The sequence below is a fragment of the Hippoglossus stenolepis genome, chromosome 1 (genome assembly GCF_022539355.2).
Source record: "Hippoglossus stenolepis isolate QCI-W04-F060 chromosome 1, HSTE1.2, whole genome shotgun sequence".
NCBI lineage: Eukaryota > Metazoa > Chordata > Actinopteri > Pleuronectiformes > Pleuronectidae > Hippoglossus > Hippoglossus stenolepis.
In genome coordinates this window covers 32,715,515-32,733,091 of record NC_061483.1, presented here as the reverse complement: position 1 = coordinate 32,733,091, position 17,577 = coordinate 32,715,515, and the positions used below count along the sequence as shown (strand labels likewise).

Sequence of the window (17,577 nt, the reverse complement as noted above, 5' to 3'; positions counted from 1 at the left end):
ACAATGTCATATTTGGAGAGAAGGATGAAAGAGCAGGAGTATACTCACCATCAGAAAAAGCAGTATGTGAAACCGGATATTATTTCTGAAGGAAATTATTAAGAAAATTGTAATGATTTTTCTCTTGCAGTATTATGACAAGATTTCACCTTGGGCTTCTCTTTCCTTAAAATTAAATAACAATAAGCCAAGTTTCAATAGTCACGAAGCAACAGTAGTATTGATGATGATGGTGGTTCACATGTATAAATAAGGTATTGTGGGTTGAGTACTTCGCTTATGGCCATACCACCTGAATAAGCCCGATCTCGTCCGATCTCGGAAGTTAACCAGGGCGGGCCTGGTTAGTACTTGGATGAGGAGACTGCCTGGGGAGAAATGCCAGGTGCTGTAAAGCTTTCAATTTTCTTTGCAACCAGAAGAGGTGCTGTTGCTGCTGCTTCACAGGAGAAACATCTTGGAAAGAACAGGGTGGAATCACCATCAGAAAAAACAGGATATGGAACACACACATCATCACTGAAGGAGGAGAGCGAAACATTCCAAATGACTTTTGACAGTCAAAACACTACTTTATTCATGCAATATTAACATATCATTCTCAAAATGTCATATTTGGAGAGAAGGATGAAAAGAGCAGGAGTGTACTCACCATCAGAAAAAGAAACAGTATGTGAAACCGGATATTATTTCTGAAGGGGAAATTATTGAAAAATTGTAATGATTTTCTTGCAGTATTATGACAAAATTTCACCTTAGGCTTCTCTTTCCTTAAAATTAAAAATAACAATAGAAGCCATGTTTCAGCTAGTCACAAAGTAACAGTAGTATTGATGATGATGGTGGTTCACATGTATAAATAAGGTATTGTGGGTTGAGTCAGCCAGCTTCACAGCCATACCACCTGAACATGCCGATCTCGTCCGATCTCGGAAGCTAACCAGGTCGGGCCTGGTTAGTACTTGGATGGGAGACCTGGGAATACTGGGTGCTGTAAGCTTTTTCAATTTTCTTTGCAACCAGAAGAGGGTGCTGTTGCTGCTGCTTCACAGGAGAAACATCTTGGAAAAGAGCAATTGGACTCTGCATCAAAGAAAAAACAGGATATGGAACACACACATCATCACTGAAGGAAGAGAAGCGAAACATTCAAATGACTTTTTGACAGTCAAAACACTACTTTATTCATGCAATAGTAACATATCATTCCTCAAAATGTCATATTTGGAAGAAGGATGAAGCAGGAAGTTTACTCACCATCAGAAAAACAATATATGAAACCCGGATAATATTTCTGAAGGAAATTATTGAAAATTGTAATGATTTTCTCTTGCAGTATTATGACAAGATTTCACGTTGGGCTTCTCTTTCCTTAAAAAATTAAATAACAATAGAAACCAAGTTTCAATAGTCAAAGCAACAATGGTATTGATGATGATGGTGGTTCACATGTATAAATAAAATTATTGTGGGTTGAGTACTTCGCTTACGGCCATACCACCCTGAACACGCCGATCTGCGTCCGATCTCATTAGTTAACCAGGGTCAGGCCTGGTTAGTACTTGGATGGGAGACTGCCTGGGAATACCAGGTGCTGTAAGCTTTTCGAATTTTCTTTGCAACCCAGAAGAGGTGCTGTTGCTGCTGCTTCACAGTAGAAACATCTTGGAAAGAACAGGTGGAATCACCATCAAAGAAAAAACAGGATATGGAACACACACATCATCACTGAAGGAAGAGAGCGAAACATTCAAATGACTTTTGACAGTCAAAAAACTACTTTATTCATGCAATAGTAACAAATCATTCACAAAATGTCATATTTGGAGAGGAAGGATGAAAGGGCAGAGTTTACTCACCATCAGAAAAAGAAACAGTATGTGAAGACCCGGATATTATTTCTGAAAATTATTAGTGTAATGATTTTCTCTTGCAGTATTATGACAAAATTTCACCTTGGGCCTCTCTTTCCTTAAAATTAAATAACAATAGAAACCATGTTTCAATAGTCGCAAAGTAACAGTAGTATTGATGATGATGGTGGTTCACCAGCATGTATAAATAAGGTATTGTGGGTTGGGTCCTTCGCCACGGCCCATACCACCCTGAACACGCCGATCTCGTCCGATCTCGAGAGAGTTAACCAGAGGTCAGGCCTGGTTAGTACTTGAATGGGAGACCTCTAGAATACCAGGTGCTGTAAGCTTTTCCAATTTTCTTTGCAACCAGAAGATGGTGCTGTTTTAACAACTTCCACAGGAGAAAGGCTTATCTTAGAGGAAAGAACAGGGTGGACTCACCATCAAAGAAAAAACAGGATATGGAACACACACATCATCACTGAAGGAAGAAGCGAAACATTCAAATGACTTTTGACAGTCAAAACACTACTTTATTCATGCAATAGTAACAAATCATTCTCAAAATGTCATATTTGGAGAGAAGGATGAAAGAGCAGAGTTTACTCACCATCAGAAAAAGAAACAGTATATGTGAAACCCGGATATTATTTCTAGAAGAAATTATTGAAAATTATTGATTTTTCTCTTGCAGTATAATGACAAAATTTCACCTTGAGCTTCTCTTTCCTTAAAATTAAATAACAATAAAAACCATGTTTCAATAGTCACAAAGTAACAGTAGTATTATTTGATGATGGTGGTTCACATGTATAAATAAGTATTGTGGGTTAAGTCCTTCGCTTACGGCCATACCACCTAGACACCCCGATCACACCGTCCGATCTCGGAAGCTAACCAGAATCGGACCTGGTTAGTACTTGGATAAGGAGACACTCCTGGGAATACCAGGTGCTGTAAGCTTTCAGATTTTCTTTGCAACTTGAAGATGGTGCTGTTGCTGCTGCTTCACAGGAGAAACATCTTGGAAAGAGCAGGGTGGACTAACCATCAAAAGAAAAAAGGAAACAGGATATGAACACATCATCACTGGAAGGAAGAAGGCGAAACATTCAAATGACTTTTTGACAGTCAAAACACTACTTTTATTCATGCAATAGTAACATATCATTCTCAAAATGTCCTTATTTGGAAAGAAGGATGAAAGAGCAGGGGAGTTTACTCACCGTAGAGAAAAGAAACAGTATGTGAAACCCGGATAATATTTCTGAAGGAAATTATTGAAAATTATAATGATTTTCTCTTGCAGTATTATGACTAGATTTCACGTTGAAACTACTCTTTCCTTAAAATTAAATAACAATAGAAACCAAGTTTCAATAGTCACGAAAGCAACAGTAGTATTGATGATGATGGTGGTTCACATGAATAAATAAGGTATTGTGGGTTGCGTCCTTCGCTTACGGCCATACCACCCTGAACATGCCCGATCTCATCCGATCTCGAAATAACCAGGGTCGGAGCCTGGTTAGTGCCCAGATGGGAGACGCCTGGGAATACCAGGTGCTGTAAGCTTTCGAGTTTTCTTTGCAACCAGCAGAGGTGCTGTTGCCTGCTGCTTCACAGGAGAAACATCTTGGAAAGAGCAGGGTGGACTCACCATCAAAGAAAAACAGGATATGGAACACACACATCATCACTGAAGGAAGAGAAGCGAAACACTCAAATGACTTTTGACAGTCAAACACTACTTACTTCATGCAATAGTAACATATCATTCTCAAAATGTCATATTTGGAGAGAAGGATGAAAGAGCAGGAGTTTACTCACCATCAAGAAAAAGAAACAGTATATGAAACGGATATTATTTCTGAAGGAAATTATTGAAAATTGTAATGATTTTTCTCTTGCAGTATTATGACAAATTTCACCTTGGGCTTCTCTTTCCTTAAAATTAAATAACAATAGAAACCATGTTTCAATAGTCACAAAGTAACAGTAGTATTGATGATGATGGTGGTTCACATGTATAAATAAGGTATTGTGGGTTGGAGTCCTTGGCCAGGCCATACCACCTGAACACGCCCGATCTGCGTCCGATCTCGGGAGAGCTAACCAGGAGTCGGGCCTGGTTGAAGTACTTGGTGGGAGACCTCCTGGGAATACCAGGTGCTGTAAGCTTTTCGAATTTTCTTTGCAACAGAAGATGGTGCTGTTGCTGCTGCTTCTGGAGAAACATCTTGGAAAGGAAACAGAAATTGGACTCACCATCAAAGAAAAAAAACAGGATATGGAACACACACATCATCACTGAAGGAAGATAGCGAAACATACAAATGACTTTGACAGTCAAAGCTCTACTTTATTCATGCAATAGTAACATATCATTCTCAAAATGTCATATTTGGAGAGAAGAATGAAAGAGCAGGAGTTTACTCACCATCAGAAAAAGAAACAGTATGTGAAACCGGATATTATTTCTGAAGGAAATTATTGAAAATTATAATGATTTTCTCTTGCAGTATTACAGCAAGATTTCACCTTGGGCTTCTCTTTCCTTAAAATTAAATAACAATAGAAACCAAGTTTCAATAGTCACGAAGCAACAGTAGTAGTGATGATGGTGGTGGTTCACATGTATAAATAAGGTATTGTGGGTTGAGGTACTTAAACACGGCCATACCACCTGAACCGCCCGATCTCGTCCGATCTCGGGAAGCTAACCAGGTTTGGGCCCTGGTTGGTACTTGGATGGGAGACCGCCTGGGAATGCAGGTGCTGTAAAGCTTTTCAATTTTGTTTGCAACCAGCAGAGGGCTGTTGCTGCTGCTTCACAGGAAACATCTTGGAAAGAGCAGGGTGGACTCACCATCAAAGCAGGATATGGAACACACACATCATCACTGAAGGAGGAGGCGAAACATTCAAATGACTTTTGACAGTCAAACACTACTTTATTCATGCAATGGCTAACATATCCCATTCTCAAAATGTCATATTTGGAGAAGAAGGATGAAAGAGCAGGAGTATACTCACCATCAGAAAAAGAAACAGTATGAAACCCGGATATTATTTCTGAAGAAATTGTGAAAATTGTAATGATTTTTCTCTTGCAGTATTATGACAAGATTTCGTTGAGCTTCTCTTTCCTTAAAATTAAATAACAATAGACACCAAGTTTCAATAGTCACGAAGCAACAGTAGTATTGATGATGGTGGTGGTTCATGTATAAATAAGGTATTGTGGGTTGAGTCCTTAAACACGGCCCATACCACCTGAACATGCCGATCTCGTCCGATCTCGGAAGCTAACCAGGGTCGGGCCTGGTTAGTACTTGGATGGGAGACCTCCTGGGAATACCAGGTGCTGTAAGCTTTTTCGAATTTTCTTTGCAGCAGAAGATGGTGCTGTTGCTGCTGCTTCACAGGAGAAACATCTTGGAAAGAGCAGGAGTGGACTCACCATCAAGAAAAAACAGGATATGGAACACACATCATCCCTGAAGGAGAGAATGGCAAAACATTCAAATGACTTTTGACAGTCAAAACACTACTTTATTCATGCAATGTAACATATCATTCTCAAATGTCATATTTGGAGAGAAGGATGAAAGAGCAGAGGTTTACTCACCATCAGAAAAAGAAACAGTATGTGAAACCGGATATTATTTCTGAAGGTAATTATTGAAAATTATGACGTTTTCTCTTGCAGTATTATGAAAAGAAATTTCACCTTGGGCTTCTCTTTCCTTAAAATTAAATAACAATAGAAGCCATGTTTCCAATAGTCACAAAGTAACAGTAGTATTGATGATGATGGTGAGATTCATGTATAAATAAGGTATTGTAGGTTGAGTCCTTCGCTTCACGGCCATACCACCCTAGACACGCCCGATCTCGTCCGATCTCGGAAGTTAACCAGGAGTCGGGCCTGGATTAGTACTTGGATGGGAGACCTCCTGGGAATACCAGGTGTAAGCTTTTCGAATTTTCTTTGTAACCAGCAGAGGAGTGCTGTTGCTGCTGCTTCACAGAGAAAAATCTTGGAAAGAACAGGGTGGACTCACCATCAAAGAAAAAACAGGATATGGAACACACACATCATCACTGAAGGAAGAGAGCGAAACATTCAAATGACTTTGACAGTCAAAACTACTTTATTCGTACCCAATAGTAACAAATCATTCTCAAAATGTATTTGGAGAGGAAGGATGAAAAAGAGCAGGAGTTACTCACCATCAGAAAAAGAAACAGTATGTGAAACCGGATATTATTTCTGAAGGAAATTATTGAAAATTATAATGATTTTTCTCTTGCAGTATTATGACAAAATTTCACCTTGGGCTTCTCTTTCCTTAAAATTAAATAACAATGAGAAACCAAGTTTCAATAGTCACGAAGCAACAGTAGTATTGATGATGGTGGTGGTTCACATGTATAAATAAGGTATTGTGGTGGAGTCCTTCGCTTACGGCCATACCACTGAACACGCCCGATCTCGTCCGATCCTGAGCCCAACAGGGTTGGGCCTGGTTAGTACTTGGATGGGAGACTGCCTGGGAATACCAGGTGCTGTAGCTTTCAAATTTTCTTTGCAACCAGCAGATGGTGCTGTTGCTGCTGCTTCACAGGAAAAACATCTTGGAAAGAGCAGGCTGGACTCACCATCAAAGAAAAAACAGGATATGGAACACACACATCATCACTGAAGGAAGAGAGCGAAACATTCAAATGACTTTTGACAGTCAAAACACTACTTTATTCATGCAATAGTAACATATCATTCTCAAAATGTCATATTTGAAGAGAAGGATGAAAGGGCAGGGAGTATACTCACCATCAGAAAAAGAAACAGTATGTGAAACCCGGATATTATTTCTGAAGGAAATTGACCCAGAAAATTGTAATGATTTTCTCTTGCAGTATCATGACAAGATTTCACCTTGGGCTTCTCTTTCCTTAAATTAAATAACAATAGAAACCAAGTTTCAATAGTCACGAAGCAACAGTAGTATTGATGATGATGGTGGTTCACATGTATAAATAAGGTATTGTGGGTTGAGTCCTTCGCTTACGGCCATACCACACCCTAGACATACCCGTCTCGTCCGATCTCGGAAGCTAACCAGGTCAGACCTGGTTGCTACTTGGATGGGAGACAGCCTGGGAATACCAGGTGTAAGCTTTTTCGAATTTCTTTGCAACCAGAAGAGGGTGCTGTTGCTGCTGCTTCACAGGAGAAACATCTTGGAAAGAACAGGGTGGACTCACCATCAAGAAAAACAGAATTATGGAACACACACATCATCACTGAAGGAAGAGAGCGAAACATTCAAATGACTTTTGACAGTCAAAACACTACTTTATTCATGCAATAGTAACAAATCATTCTCAAATCTTCATATTTGGAGAGAAGGATGAAAAAGAGCAGAGTTTACTCACCATCAGAAAAAAACAGTATGTGAAACCCGGATATTATTTCTGAAGGAAATTATTGAAAATTGTAATGATTTTTCTCTTGCAGTATTATGACAAGATTTCACGTTGGGGCTTCTCTTTCCTTAAATTAAATAACAATAGACACCAAGTTTCAATAGTCACGAAGCAGCAGTAGTATTGATGATGGTGTGGGGTTAACATGTATAAATAAGGTGTGGGTTGAGTCCTTCGCTTACGGCCATAACACCTGAACATGCGATCTCGTCCGATGTGGAAGCTAACCAGGGTCGGGCCTGGTTAATTACTTGGATGGGAGACCGCCTGGGAATACCAGTGCTGTAAGCTTTTTCGAGTTTTCTTTGCAACCAGCAGAGGAGTGCTGTTGCTGCTGCTTCACAGGAGAAACATCTTGGAAAGAGCAGAATTGGACTCACCATCAAAAGAAAAAACAGTTATGGAACACACACATCATCACTGAAGGAAGAGAGCGAAACATTCAAATGACTTTTTGACAGTCAAAACACTACTTTATTCATGCAATAGTAACAAAATCATTCTCTAAATGTCATATTTGGAGAGAAGGATGAAAGAACAGAGTTTACTCACCATCAGAAAAAGAAACAGTATGTGAAACCGGATATTATTTCTGAAGGAAATTATTGAAAGTGTAATGATTTTTCTCTTGCAGTATTATGACAAGATTTCACGTTGGGCTTCTCTTTCATGCAAAATTAAATAACAATAGAAACCATGTTTCAATAGTCACGCGAAGCAACAGTAGTATTGATGATGGTGGTGGTTCACATGTATAAATAAGGTATTGTGGGTTGGAGTCCTTAAGCTTCACGGCCATACCACCCTGAACATGCCGATCTCGTCTGATCTCGGAAGCTAGCCATGGTCGGGCCTGGTTAGTACTTGGATGGGGAGACCGCCTGGGAATACCAAGGTGCTCCTAAGCTCTTCGAATTTTCTTTGCAACCAGCAAGGGTGCTGTTGCTGCTGCTTCACAGGAGAAACATCTTGGAAAGAGCAGAATTGGACTCACCATCAAGAAAAAATAGGATATGGAACACACATCATCACTGAAGGAAGAGAGCGAAACACTCAAATGACTTTTGACAGTCAAAACACTACTTAATTCATGCAATAGTAACATATCATTCTCAAAATGTCATATTTGGAGAGAAGGATGAAAGAGCAGGGAGTATACTCACCATCAGAAAAAGAAACAGTATGTGAAACCCGTGTTGTGCCATAATGCATCAAACGTGATACCATAAAATGGTGTGCCTTTCGGCATTCAATAAATTTGGTTATCAAGATAAAAATATTAAATATTAATATTTTATTATTAATATTAAATATGCTGAATTGATTAAAGTTATAAGGCACCACCTTCAAAGGAAGTGAAAAGAATGGCAATTTATTGATTAAGAAGTCTCATAAAGGTTCTAACTGCAAATTTGGAACTCTGATTAACAATTAAATTAATAACATAACCAAATTACCCTATAGATAGTTAGCTAAGTTGAAGATATGGGGTTCTTGACGAAGTGTGAGGTTGGCGAAATTCACTTATGCAACATTAATAAGAAAACATTTGTGAAAGAAAAACATTTATTATAGATATAATAAGTATAAAAACACAAATTACTACTTGGTATAATTGCTAAACAAAGATAGGTATGTGTGTATACATGTGTGTGTGTCTGTGTGAGTCAGCGTGCTTTCAAGATGGTGGCTGGCCAAGAGATAACACCCCTTCCCCACCTGTGGAATGTTTACGACCTGTAGAGCTAATGAGGTGAAGAGTTATGCGTGTGTGTCTGTGTGTGTGCCAAATTAGAGGAAGTTACTAGATTGGATGCAACGAAAGACTGTAGAAGAGAGCATAACAGACTAACATTACTTTCTCAATAACTTGTACCCAAAATACCACAACACCACAAATCAAACTTATACACCTCACACAGAATCGAATAAACAGTCTTGTAGCCTATTATGGTGTAAGCCCAGTTGTTACCAGTCCGTGGAAAGGGAAAAGCGGAAGTTGCTGTGCAGTTCGCAGTTTTTGTAACCGTCTTGCTAGTTTCGGTTGAGTTCAGTTCAGTTGCTGAAGTTTGCCAGCAGGACATCAGTCGCTGCTAGGGCGTTGGTAGAGCTTGGAGGCGGAGGTTTCCTTGAGTGAGATGAGCTGGAAGCTGCACCTTTGTGCTCCTCTCGAAGAGTTGGATGGGAAGAGAAGATGTGAGCTGGAGAAAGGCTCCACAGCCTTCCCTCCTGTGGAAGGATCGTAGGAAGAGGCAGAAGAAACCAGCCTTCTCTCTCATGGGGAGTTTGGCAAGAGAGATCAGCCACAAGCTGGAGAACCTGGCCCATATTGGCCCGGTGACCTCACAGGTCATGGGGTCAGAGTAATGGGAGTTGAAACCTGTGTCCCTGGGGGTTTCACCCCTCTGTGTGTGGTGTTGCCTGCTGGGAGACTGAGTTCCTTGCTCTGGTTTTGTGGCCCCTGGGAGACGGAGTCCTGGGGGGAACATCGGCTTCGGGTTTGATGGCACATGTAGGCCAAAATTAATGGTTTCACACAAAACCATGGCCCAACATCCCCCTTCGTTCTCAGGATCGCACCTGGCGTAGGTTCCTGAGGCGAGCAGATTATGTTTAGTCCAAAGCTGGAAAAGTCAATTGTGATTCATTTGGATTGTCACATCTGGGCATTTGTGTATACTATCTAGTTTGGCTAAGCAAGATTCAAATTAGACCGATAATTCAGATTACAATGACAATTACAATATGAATAACCTGTGCTCTTCACTAGGTTGGGAGAAAAAGGAAAATAAGACATTGTAAATTGTAAGATAAGATGCAGAGAGAGTAGCCACATTACAATGATAGGTCATTTTGGAATATCCAAGAGTTTTGTTCACTCTTGAGTCCTACTCAATGTAGTACCTCAGTCTGATCTATTAGACTTAACAATTTTAATCTTCAGCAGGTTTTCCTGCGAGTTGTCATAATTTTCAAAGTCTCAAGAGTAAATGACTGTATCATTGTTCCTGCCAGAATATGCTAATGTCTAACATGTGGTATGGACTTCATTATTATAAATGGAAAGTAGTCGATCAAACATATTTACAAAGTTAGCAGTGGTATATAAGTTTAATCCAGAATTTAGGTTTGAAGTTTGCTGCTGTTGCTAACAAAACAGTTTTCTATTAACTGCAAGAAACTTAACTCTCTGTCAGTACAGGAGTTAACTGTGTTGGTTATGGCCGTGAGACGAGCTCTGGATCGCCTGTGTAGTCGTGGCTCAGGGCCGTAACGCTCTGAGGCCAGAGTCCAGGAGGACTTCAGAGCGCTGTCACTGTGTGCTCAAGGTCATATACTATTTTAAGCTGTACTCAGAGGCAGCTATTCGTCATCTTCGAGTAGTGGTCAGTTGTCTGAGCCCAGAATTTCAGAGTATGGCTTCCTACAGCTTCTACTGTGGGAATGCCCTATCTCTGGAAGCTAGTGGACATGGCGTGTGCGCTCAGTGTCCTACGCTGCCTGTTGTCACCCCCTTCGTTTGTTTTGAGGTGAGATTTGAGGCAGCGGATGAATTCTTTCGTGCTGTTTGTTTTGACGGGCTCGGTTGCACCTACTGTAGCCTTGAAAGTGATAACAGTTTCCCAAGCCACCTGTGTCATCTTTCTGATCTGCTGCATTGAAGGTTTCCCTTGCTGTGTCATCAGTACAACATGTGTGCGTATACATGCTAGGACGTTGGTAGAGCTTGGAGGGCGAGGAGGTTTCCTTGGTGAGATGAGCTGGAAGCTGCACCTTTGTGCTCCTCTCGAAGAGTTGGATGGGAAGAGAAGATGTGAGCTGGAGAAGAGGCTCCACAGCCTTCCCTCCTGTGGAAGGATCGTGAAGAGGCAGAAGAATCCCAACAGCCTTCTCTCCTTAGAGGGTTTTAGCAAGAGAGAGATCGGCGCAGAAGCTGGAGAACCTGGCTTATATTGGCCCAGGTGACCTCACAGGTCATGGGGTCAGAGTGACCAATGGGAGTTAAACCTGTGTCCCTGGGGGGTTTCCACCCCTCTGTGTGAGATTGTTTGCCTGCTGGGGCGGGTTCCTTGCTCTGGTTTAATGGCCCCTGGAGACGGAGTCCTGGGGAACATGCGGCTTCAGGGTTTGATGGCACATGTAGGCCGAAGTGTGGTTTCACACAAAACCATGGCCAACATCCCAACCGTTCTCAGGATCGCACCTGACATTGGGTTCCTGAGGGCGAACTCCAGACATGTTTAGTCCAAAGCTGGAAAAGTCAATTGTCAGTTCATTTGGATTACATGCATCTGAGCATTTGTGTATACTATCTAGTTTGTGAGAAACAAGATTCAAATTAGACAAAATAATTCAGATTACAATGACAGTACAATATGAATAACCTGTCTCTTCACTAGGTTAGGGAGAAAAAGGAAGAAATAAGACATTGTAGGTGTAAGATAAGATGCAGAGAGTGGCACGTACAATGATAAGGTCATTTTGGAATGTCCAAGAGTTTTGTTCCTCATGGAATCCTACTCAATGTAGTACTCAGTCTGATCTGTTAGACTTAACATTTTAATCTTCAGCAGGTTTTCTACGGAAGGTTGTCATAATTTTCAAAGTCTCAAAATCAAATAGCTGTATCATTGTTCCTGTAAGAATATGCTAATGTCCTAACATGTGGTATGGACTTCATTATTATGAAATGGAAAGTAAAAAAATCGATCAAACATATTTACAAGTTAGCATTAGTATATAAGTTTAATCAGAATTTAGGTTTTGAAGTTGCTGCTGTTGCTAACAAAACAGTTTTCCTATTAACTGCAAGAAACTTAACACCTACTGTCAGTACAGGAGTTAACTGTGTTGGTTATGGCCGTGAGAAGCGGCTCTGGATCGCCTGTGAAGTAACCAGGGCCGTAACGCTCTGGGAGCCAGAGTCCAGGAGGACTAAGAGGCGCTTTGTCACTGTGTGCTCGGTCATAACCATATTTTAAACTGTACTCAGAGACGCTGTAATCATCTTCTGAGTAGTGGTCAGTTGTCTGAGCCAGAATTTCAGAGTATGGCTTCCTACAGCTTCTACTGTGGGAATGCCTATCTCTGGAAGCTGGTGGACATGGCGTGTACGCTCAGTGTCCCCTACGCTGCCTGTTGTCACCCCGCCGTTTTGTTTGAGGGTGAGATTTTGAGGCAGCGGATGGGTGCAACACCGTGCTGTTTGTTTGTGGGCTCGGTTACCTACTGTAGTGAAAGTGAGACAGTTTCCCCCGGCCACCTGTGTCATCTTTCGTCTGCTGCATTGAAGGTTTCCCTTGCTGTGTCGTAATTACAACATGTGTGTATACATGGATGTAAGTTACGTAAGAACATGGACTTGAAGGTGGATTTTCTTCTGGGCCGCAGTGGATTTCTTTTCCCTGAGAAATAAACATGCCTCAAGCGTCGAAAATAATCTTTGGGATTTTCGCGAAGCGTGGGCTTTAGTTTGGGATGCTGTAACAATGGATGTGATCTCGTCAGCAGTAGAAGAGAATTCCTCGACTAGTACTTGGCCAGACTCTGTGTAGTTACTTGTGACACTGGAAGGAGTGACTGAGTCTTGTGAACCGCTGTAGAGCTGGTTTTTAACACAAGTCTAACCTTCTCTCTTTCTGTTGCATTTGGCACATCACTTAAGCTGAGATCTAGTTCTCCTAAAGTAATTATCAATGTTGTTATCACAGTTGTCTGGATCAAATTGTTCAATATCTTTAGCTAGAAACTCGAGCCAAATCAAAGCGGAGACACTGTGAGTCCGGGCACGTGCATCACCTGCTCCAGGTTTCTCTGGCTGAGGAGTGCTAAAACATCTTGAAAGGTTGAAGTCCCCCCTTTGGGGGAGTTGTGCACGGAAAAATGTGTCATGCATCCAGTGGATGAAGAAGCATATGAGGCTGAATGTGTTCTTGAAGATGGCTTCATATGTCATCAATGTCAGTGTCAGAGTCAGGGGAGATGGGAGGTTAGGAAGCTGTTTCCTCTTCCCTGTCAGTGGAGGATCAGGGTGACTTAATTCCCGAAGACTTAGGGTCGGATGATTCTGTCCCATCTTGGGAGTGAAGAGGGAGTTAACCGTACACTATCGGAGGAGTGTGAATCGGAATAACCAGAATCGCATTGGTTCAAAAACTGATGTGAGGCCGGGCCTTCTAACCTAAGTTTTAACAATTCCTCCTTGTGTGAAATGAGATCTGACTCTGCCTGAGTGCAGGTCTCTAAATAGTGCAGGGCTTTCTTACTAGCAGTTTGAACCTCCTGGAAAGAAAAGCATTTGCGCTCTTAGAGCCCACAATTTACCTCCTGTTCCATGGCTGCTTTGCTCTGACAGAGCAAGGTTGTCAGAAATTTAGAATCATGCATCTCAACAATGGACCCTTTGATGCTGTTTGTGCATCCCACCTGTAAATTAAGTAGAGAATCTATTTCTTTATTACACTCACTGAAGTTCAACTTGCTGATGAATTCGGGATAGCCAGGGGTCAGGCTCTGTGCTATGGAAAACAAATTGTTCTACACAGGGTTCTCCATTGTTAGTTTCTGAAATTGAAAATTAGATTTACAAGTTTATAAATCAAAAAGCAGTGTGGTTGGCTGGTGTTGCACTGGCAGACACCTTGTGTGGATTTGGTGGTACACTAGCTAGCAAAACTATAGTGCACTACAGGTAAAACAGTTCACCAAACTTTTAATCACTAACTGATATGCAGGGCAGTAACAGTTAGGGGTTCTATAAATTCACAGGGCTGGAAGCACGCTGTGGCTCTTTCTCAGGTTCTCTTATCCAGCAGTGATATGCTTGGCAGAACAGCCAGGTACAAGCACTCTGTTACATAGGGCGGTGTACGCTGTCTTAATTCAAAGCACTTAACAGTTGCAAATTTCACAGCTTGACCAGTTAACATTGAATATGTGATATTCAAATGTTAAAGAAATTCTTAAAGAATTTCAACAGCGAATATTCAACTGGAGTTATTAGCAAGCGATAGCAATCTTTTAAACGTAACACTATGAGGACCTAAAATGGTAGTTTATGAATAATTAATTATTAATAAACATTTAATTTATGAATAAATTAAATTTCACCACAATGCACTTGTTTGTAAATACGGTTGAATGTCTCTCCGGTGGCAGACTAGTGGAATTGAATTCAAACCTTTGGCTTGACTGAAATTCAAAATTCCACTTATTTCTAGCGTTGGCCAAAAATGAAAAGAAATTAATATTGCATAATCATGAATTTTCAACTATTACTCTCCCTCATGTGAGGCACAAATTTTATATTAGTAAAAATGGAAGGAAGAAACAATTAATGTTACATAATTATGAATTTTTTGCCAACTGTGCACCAAATCACCCAGGGGCGCCATTAATATTGGAAAAAATATTATTAAAAATAAAAATTACTAATTGCTAATTAAATAACAATTAATGTTGCATAATTATGAATTTTTGCCAACTATCTCTGCCCACCCAGGGACGCCATTAATGTTGTGCCATAATGCATCAGTGATACCATAAAATGGTGTGCCTTTCGGCATTCAATAAATTTGGTTATCAAGATAAAAAAATATTAAATATTAATATTTTATTATTAATATTAAATAATAACTTTAATTGATTAAAAAGTTACCTCAGAACCTACCCTTCAAAGGAAGTGAAAAAGATAGCTGAATTTATTGATTAAATCTCCCATAAAGGTTCTAACTACAAATTTGGAACTCTGATTAACAATTAAAATTAATAACTATAACCAAAATTACCATATAGATAGTTAGCTAAGTTGAAAGATATGGGGTTCTTGACAGTGTAGAGGTTGGCGAAATTCACTTATACAGCATTAATGGAAAAACATTTGTGAAGGAAAACATTTGTATGAATATAATAAAGTATAAAAACACAAATTACTAACGGTCTAGTGCTAAACAAAGATAGGTATGTGTGTGTATACATGTGTGTGTGTCTGTGTGAGTCAGCGTGCTTTCAAGATGGTGGCTGGCCAAAGAGATAACACCCTTCCCCCACCTATTGGAATGTTTACGACCTGTAGAGCTAATGAGGTGAAGAGTTATCGTGTGTCTGTGTGTGCCAAATTAGAGGAAGTTACTAGATTGGATGCAACAGACTGTGAAGAGCATAACAGACTAACATTACTTTCTCAATATTAACTTGTACCCAAATACCACACAACACACCACAAATCAAACTTATACATCTCACACAGAATCGAATAAACAGTCTTGCTTAGCCTAGTATAATTATTAGGCCCAGTTGTGTTACCAAGTCCGTGGGAAAGGGGAAGCGAGTTGCTGTGCAGTTAGCAGTTTTGTGTCGTCTTGCTAGTTTCGGTTGAGTTCAGTTCAGTTGCTGAAGTTTTGCCAGCAGGACATCGAGTCGCTGCTAGGGCGTTGGTAGAGCTTGGAGGCGGAGGTTTCCTTGGTGAGATGAGCTGGAAGATGCCTTTGTGCTCCTCTCGAAGAGTTGGATGGGAAGAGAAGATGTGAGCTGGAGAAGAGGCTCACAGCCTTCCTCCTGTGGAAGGATCGTAGGAAGAGGCAGAAGGGCTCAACAGCCTTCTCCTTAGAGGAGTTTTAGCAAGAGAGATCGAGCGCGCAAGAAGCTGGAGAACCTGCTTATATTAGCCCGGTGACCTCACAGGTCATGGTCCAGAGTGACAATGGGAGTTGAAACCTGTGTCCCTGGGGGTTTCCACCCCTCTGTGTGAGATTGTTGCCTGCTGGGAGACTGGGTTCCTTGCTCTGGTTTTTAATGGCCCCTGGGAGACGGAGTCCTGGGGGAACATGCGGCTTCAGGGTTTGATGGCACATGTAGGCCGAAGTGTGGTTTCACACAAAACCATGGCCCAACACCCGGATATTATTTCTGAAGGAAATTATTGAAAATTGTAATGATTTTTCTCTTGCAGTATTATGACAAGATTTCACGTTGGGCTTCTCTTTCCTTAAAATTAAATAACAATAGACACCAAGTTTCAAAGTCAAAAGCAACAGTAGTATTGATGATGGTGGTGGTTCATGTATAAATAAGGTATTGTGGGTTGAATCCCTTACGCTTACGGCCATACCACCTGAACATGCCCGATCTCGTCCGATCTCGGAAGCTAACCAGAGGTCGGGCCTGGTTAGCTACTTGGATGGGAGACTGCCTGGGAATACCAGGTGCTGTAAGCTTTCAGATTTCTTTGCAACCAGAAGAGGGTGCTGTAGCTGCTGCTTAGGAGAAATATCTTGGAAAAGAACAGGGTGGACTCACCATCAAAGAAAAACAGGATATAGAACACACACATCATCACTGAAGGAAGAAGAATGAGAAACATTCAAATGACTTTTGACAGTCAAAACACTACTTTATTCATGCAATAGTAACATATCATTCTCAAAATGTCATATTTGGAGAGAAGGATGAAAAGAAACAGGGGATTACTCACCATCAGAAAAAGAAACAGTATATAAAACCGGATATTATTTCTGAAGGAAATTATTGAAAAGTATGAAATTTTCTCTTGCAGTATTATGACAAAATTTCACCTTGGGCTTCTCTTTCCCTTAAAACTAAATAACAATACAAACCATGTTTCAATAGTCACAAAGTAACAGTAGTATTGATGATGATGGTGGTTCACATGTATAAATAAGGTATTGTGGGTGGAGTCCTTCGCTTATGGCCATACCACCCTGAATTCGCCCGATCTCGTCTGATCTCGGAAGCTAACAGGAGTCGGGCCTGGTTAGTACTTGAATGGAAGACCGCCTGGGAATACCGTGTAAGCTTTAGAATTTTTTGAAACCAGAGGGGGTGCTGTTGCTGCTGCTTCACAGGAGAAACATCTTGGAAAGAACAGGTGGACTCACCATCAAAGAAAAAACAGGATATTAAACACACACATCATCACTGAAGGAAGGAAATGAAACATTCAAATGACTTTTGACAGTCAAAACACTACTTTATTCATGTAATAGTAACATATCATTCTCAAAATGTCATATTTGGAGAGAAGGATGAAAAAGAGCAGAGTTACTCACCATCAGAAAAAGAAACAGTATGTGAAACCGGATATTATTTCTGAAGGAAATTATTGAAAGTGTAATGATTTTTCTCTTGCAGTATTATGACAAGATTTCACGTTGGGCTTCTCTTTCCTTAAATTAAATAACAATAGACACCAATGTTGGGCCATGGT

At 40.6% G+C, this 17,577-nt stretch overlaps 1 protein-coding gene and 7 pseudogenes across 1 annotated transcript in view; 7 read left to right on the top strand and 1 right to left on the bottom strand.

Moving 5' to 3' along the window:
• Positions 1 to 17,577, bottom strand: part of LOC118106041 (anoctamin-9) — a 207,854-nt gene that overhangs the window by 61,007 nt on the left and 129,270 nt on the right. The window lies entirely within an intron of this gene.
• Positions 888 to 1,000, top strand: LOC124852448 (annotated as a pseudogene).
• LOC124852432 lies at positions 1,485 to 1,603 on the top strand (annotated as a pseudogene).
• LOC124852439 lies at positions 3,318 to 3,434 on the top strand (annotated as a pseudogene).
• On the top strand, positions 5,118 to 5,235 carry LOC124852441 (annotated as a pseudogene).
• LOC124852443 lies at positions 5,723 to 5,839 on the top strand (annotated as a pseudogene).
• LOC124852430 lies at positions 16,448 to 16,567 on the top strand (annotated as a pseudogene).
• LOC124852446 lies at positions 17,054 to 17,174 on the top strand (annotated as a pseudogene).